The 6,307-nt window shown below is 41.1% G+C and overlaps 1 pseudogene; it reads left to right on the forward strand.

The window, feature by feature from the left end:
• Positions 1-4,221: 4,221 nt before the first annotated feature.
• LOC122706684 lies at positions 4,222-5,588 on the forward strand (annotated as a pseudogene).
• Positions 5,589-6,307: the final 719 nt, after the last annotated feature.

Below are 6,307 nucleotides of genomic sequence, written 5' to 3' on the forward strand. Positions count from 1 at the left end.
TTAAATAAGCAGGGTGACAATATGCAGCCTTGATGTACACCTTTTCCTAACTGGAACCAGTCTGTTGTTCCATGTCCAGTTCTAACTGTTGTTTCCTGACCTGCCTACAGATTTCTCAGGAGGCAGGTCAGGTGCTCTGTTATTCCCATCTCTTTCAGAATTTCCCACAGTTTGTTGTGATCCACATAGTCAAAGGCTTTGGCATAGTCAATAAAGCAGAAATAGATATTTTTCTGGAACTCTCTTGCTTTTTCGATGATCCAGTGGATGTTGGCAATTTGATCTCTGGTTCCTCAGCCTTTTCTAAATCCAGCTTGAACATCTCGAAGTTCACAGTTCACGTACTGTTGAAGCCTGGCTTGGATAATTTGGAGCATTACTTTGCTAGCGTGTGAGATGAATGCAATTGTGTGGTAGTTTGAACAATCCCAAAGAATGTTTCTTTGGGATTGGAATGAAAACTGACCTTTTCTAGTCCTGTGGCCACTGCTAAGTTTTCCAAATTTGCTGACATATTGAGTGTAGCACTTTCACAGCATCATCTTTCAGAATTTGAAATAGTTCAACTAAAATCCTACCACCTCCACTAGCTTTGTTTGTAGTGATGCTTCCTAAGGCCCACTTGTCTTTGCATTCCAGGATGTCTGGCTCTAGGTGAGTGATCACACCATTGTGATTATCTGGGTCGTGAAGATCTTTTTTGTATAGTTCTTCTGTGTATTCTTGCCACTTCTTCTTAATATCTTCTGCTTCTGTTAGGTCCATACAATTTCTGTCCTTTACTGTGTCCATGTTTGCATGAAATGTTCCCTTGTTATATTTAGTTTTCTTGAAGAGATCTCTAGTTTTTCCCATTCTATTGGTTTCTTCTATTTCTTTGCAATGATCCCTGAGGAGGGCTTTCTTATGTCTCCTACCTAGTCTTTGGAACTCTGCATTCAAATGCATATATCTTTCCTTTTTGCCTTTGCTTTTCGCTTCTCTTCTTTTCACAGCTATTTGTAAGGTCTCCTCAGACAACCATTTTGCCTTTTTGAGTTTCTTTTTGTTGGGGATGGTCTTGGTCCCTGCCTCCTGTACAATGTCACAAACATCTGTCCATAGTTCTTCAGGCACTGTGTCTATCAGATCTAATCCCTGAATCTATTTGTCACTTCCACTGTATAATCATAAGGGATTTACTTACTCTACTCCGCCTTTATTTATTCATACCTTATCTGTCTGAAACTTTTAGCTTCTGATACTATATGTGTTCTTATGGGCATTATCAATTATCTTAATGATGTTTGAGCTGTTCAAATATAGGGCATTTGCTCAATGACCCAGCGTGCCAGGCTTCCCTGTCCTTCACTATTTCCTGGAGTTTGCTCAAACTCAAGTCCATTGAATCAGTGATGCCATCCAACCATCTCATCCTCTGCCATCTTCTCCTCCTGCCTTCAGTCTTTCTCAGCATCAGGGTATGAGTCAGCTCTTCACATCAGGTAGCCAAAATATTAGAGCTCAGCTTCAGCATCAGTCCTTACAATGAATATTTAGGGTTGATTTCCTTTATGATGATTGGTTTGATCTCCTTGCTGTCCAAAGGACTCTCAAAAGTCTTTTCCAGCACCACAGTTTGAAAAGACCAAGCCTTTGGTGCTCAGCCGACTTTATGGTCCAACTCTCACATCCATACATGACTACTGGAAAAACCATAGCTTTGACTATACAGACCTTTGCCAGCAAAGTGATGTGTCTGTTTTTTAATATGCCATTTAGGTTTGTCATAGCTTTTCTTCCAAAGAGCAAGCATCTTTTAATTTCTTGACTGGAGTCACTGTCCACAGTGCTTTTGGAGCCCAAGAAAATAGTCTGTCAATGTTTCTGTTTCCATTTATCCCCATCTATTAGCCATGAAGTGATGGGACTGGATGCTATCATTTTTGTTTTTTGAATGCTGAGTTTACAGCCAGCTTTTTTCATTCTCCTCTTTTGCCTTCATCAAGAGGCTCTTTAGTTCCTCTTTGCTTTCTACCATTAGGGTGGTGTCATCTGCATATCTGAGATTATTGATATTTCTCCCAGGAATCTTGATTCTAGCTTGAACTTCAGGCTGCCCAGCATTTCACATGATGTACTCTACATAGAAGTTAAATAAGCAGGGTGACAATATACAGCCTTGATGTCCTCCTTTCCCAATTCTCAACCAGTCCCGTTGTTCCATGTCCAGTCCTGACTGTTGCTTCTTGACCTGTGTACAGGTTTCTCAGAGGGCATGTAAGCTGGTTTGGTATTTCCATCTCCTGAAGAATTTTCCACAGTTTGTTGTGCTCCTCATAGTCAAAGGCTTTGGCGTAGTCAATGAAGCAGAAATATATTTTTTTTCTGTAATTCCCTTGCTTTTTCTGTGATCCAACAGATGCTGGCAATTTGATCTCTGGTTCCTCTGCCTATTCTAAATCAAGCTTGTACATCTGGAAGTTCTCAGTTCATGGACTATTAAAGCATAGCTTGAAGAATTTTCAGCATTACCTTGCTAGCATGTGAAATGAGTACAACTGTGCAATAGTTTAAACATTCTTTGGCATTGCCCTTCTTTGGGATTAGGATGAAAACTGACCTTTCTCAGTTCTGTGGCCAGTGCTGAGTTTTCCAAATTTGCTGGCATATTGAGTGGGGCAGTTTCACAGCATCATCTTTTAGGATTTGAAATGGCTCAACTGCAATTCTTTCACCTCCAGTGCTTCCTAAGGCGACTTGACTTCATAGTCCAGAATGCCTTGCCCTAGGTGAGTGATCACACCACCATGGTTATCTGGGTCACAAGACCTTTTTTGTACAGTTCCTTGTGTATTCTTGCCACCTCTTTTTAATATCTTCTGCTTCTGTTAAGTTCATACCATTTCTGTCCTTTATTGTACCCATTTTTACAGGAAAATATTCCCTTGGTATCTCTAATTTTCTTGAAGAGATCTCTAGTCTCTCCCATTCTATTATTTTCCTCTTATTTCTTCGCATTGTTCACTTAAGAAGTCTTTGTTATCTCTCCTTGCTATTCTTTGGATTTCTGCATTCATATGGGTATCTTTCCTTTTCTCATTTCCCTTTCACTTTTATTCTTTTCTCAGCTATTTTTAAGGCCTCTTCAGACAATCATTTGCCTTTTAGCATTTCTTTTTCTTGGGGATGGTTTTGATCACCTCCTCATGTACACTGCTGTGAACCTCCATGCATAGTTCTTCAGGCACTCCATCTATCTGATCTAATCCCTTGAATCTGTCACTTCCACTGTATTATCATGAAAACAGTGGTCTCCCCTACTTCAACTTAAGTTTGAATTTTGCAATAAGGAGTTCATGATCTGAGCCACAATCAGTTCCTGGTCTTGTTTGTGCTGACTGTATAGAGCTTCTCCACCTTCGGCTGCAAATAATATGATCAATCTGATTTTGGTATTGACCATCTGTGATTTCCATGTGTAGAGTCATCTCTACACATGGAAGAAGGTGTTTGCTATGACCAGTGCATTCCTTTGCAAAACTCTGCTAGCGTTTGTCCTGCTTCATTTTGTACTCCAAGGCCAAAGTTGCCTGGTACTCCAGGTATCTCTTGAATTCCTACTTTTGCATTTCAGTCCCCTATGATGAAAAGGACATCTTTATTTTGGTGTTACTTCTAGCAGGTTAGTAGGTCTTCATAGGTACATTCAAATTCACCTTCTTCGGCATTAGTGGTTTGGGCAAGTTTGAATTCCTATGATACTGAATGGTTGCCTTGGAAACGAACAGAGATCTTTCTGTCATTTTTGAGATTGCACCCAAGTACTGCATTTTGGACTCTCCTGTTGACTATGAGGGCTGCTCCATTTCTTCTAAGGGATTCTTGCCCACAGTATTAGATATAATGGTCATTGGAATTAAATTACTCATTCCCGTCCATTTTTGTTCACTGATTTCTAAAATATCGATGTTCACTGTTGCCATCTCCTGTTTGAAAATTTCCAGTTTACCTTGATTCATGGACCTAACATTCCAGGTTCCTATGCAATATTGTTCTTGATAGCCTCAGACTTTATTTTCACTACCAGACACATCTACATTACTACCATGACACAAGGGTGTTATTTCTGCTTTGGCTCAGCCTCTGCATTCCTTCTGGTAAAAAAGGGTAATTTATTGCTTCACAACAGGTTTGCCACCATGACACAGGTGTGAAAACCACCGTTAAACCTAAGCAAAAATGGGAAAGGAAAAGACCCACATCCGCATCGCTGCCACTGGGTACGTAGATTCAGGGACGTCTACCACGACTGGCCATCTGATCTACAAATGTGGTGGGATCGCCAAGAGAACAATCGAAAAGTTCAAAAAGGAGGCTGCTGAGATTGGAAAGGGCTCTTCAAATATGCCTGGGTCTTGGACAGACTGAAAGCTGAACGTGAGCATGGTATCACCACTGATATCTCCTTGTGCAAATCTGAGACCAGCACATACTACGTTACCATCACTGATGCCCCAGGACACAGAGACTTCATAAAAAACATGATTACAGGCACAGCCCAGGCTGACTGTGCTATCCTGACTGTTGCTGCTGGTGTTGGTGAGCTTGAAGCCAGTGTCTCCAAGAATGGGCAGACCTGTGAGCATGCCCTTCTGGCTTACACTCTGCGTGTGAAACAACTAATTGTTGGAGTTAACAAAGTGGATTCCACTGAGCCACCCTACAGCCAGAAGAGATACGAGGAAATTATTAAGGAAGTCAGTCCCTACATTAAGAAAATTAGCTACAACCCTGACATAGTAGCATGTGTGCCAATTCTGGCTGGAATGGTGACAACTTGCTGGAGCCAAGTGCTAACATGCCATGGTTCAAGGGATGGAAAGTCACCCGTAAGGACGGCAATGCCAGTGGAACCATCCTGCTTGAAGCTCTGGATTGCATCCTGCCACCAGCTCGTCCAACTGGCAAACCTTGTGTTTGACCCTCTAGGATGTCTATAAAATTGGTGGTATTGATATGGCCCCTGTGGGTTGTGGACAGACTGGTGTTCTTAAACCTGGCATGGTAGTCACCTTTGCTCCAGTCAATGTAACAATTGAAGTGAAGTCTGTAGAAATGCACCATGAAGCATTAAGTGAAGCCATTCCTGGGGAAAATGTGGGCTTCAATGTCAAGAATGTGTCTGTCAAAGATGTTCATCATGGCAATGTGGCTGGTGACAGCAAAAACGACCCACCAATGGAAGCAGCTGGCTTCACAGCTCAGGTGACAATTTTGAACCATCCAGGCCAGATCAGGGCTGGATATGCACCTGTGCTGGATTGTCACACAGCTCACATTGCTTCCAAGTTTGCTGAGCTGAAAGAGAAGATTGTCGTTATGGCAAAAAACTGGAAGATGGCCCTAAATTCTTGAAACCCGGTGATGCTGCCATCATTGATATGGTTTCTGGCAACCCCAGGTGTGTCGAGACCTTCTCTGACTTTCCTCCTCTGGGCCGTTTTGCTGTGTGTGACATGAGACAGACAGTTGCTGTGGGTGTCATCAAAGCAGCTGGAGATGGCAAGGTCACCAAGTCTGCCAAGGAAGCTCAGAAGGCTGAGTGAATATTATCCCCAATACCTGCCACCCCAGTCTTAATCAGTGGTGGAAGAATGGTCTCAGAACTGTTTGTCTCAATTGGCCATTTAAGTTTAATAGTAAAAGAATGGCTAATGATAACAATGCATCATAAAACCTTCAGAAGGAAAGGAGAATGTTTTTGTGGACCACATGTTTTGTGTATGGCAGTTTAAGTTATTAGTTTTTAAAATCAGTACTTTTTAATGAAAACAACTGGAACAAAAAATCTGTCACAGAATTTGAGACCTGTTAAAAAACGTTTAATGAGAAAGCTGTGTCTTCTTTGGGTCAACACTGTAACTCCCTATGGTACTAGTTTGCTAAGAGTTGTTCATAACCTATTTCTGGTAAAAACAATTTTCAATTTATGGGTTTGTATTTCTAGGGTGGAGCTTCAGGTTTGTTAACCTTGTGTTGAGAACTCCTCTGTTTTAATAACATCTTAAGCATTGGTACAACACTTTCTAGGTTAGGACAGATGAGCAAAGAGTAAGTATGTTTTATATGTAAGCTAGTTCATAAGGTCAGATTCTATAGTATAAAAGCTCCTGTTGCATATAAAATTTTGTATGGTTACATAAATAATGAGTAAATCTATGTCATTTAGTTTCCCAGTTATGAGGATGTGCATTCACATTTATAATATTAAGTAGTTAATCTAAAATAGTAGGCTTGAACAGTATTGAGTACTGCCCTGCTAGAG

This window comes from Cervus elaphus, chromosome 13 (assembly GCF_910594005.1).
Source record: "Cervus elaphus chromosome 13, mCerEla1.1, whole genome shotgun sequence".
NCBI lineage: Eukaryota > Metazoa > Chordata > Mammalia > Artiodactyla > Cervidae > Cervus > Cervus elaphus.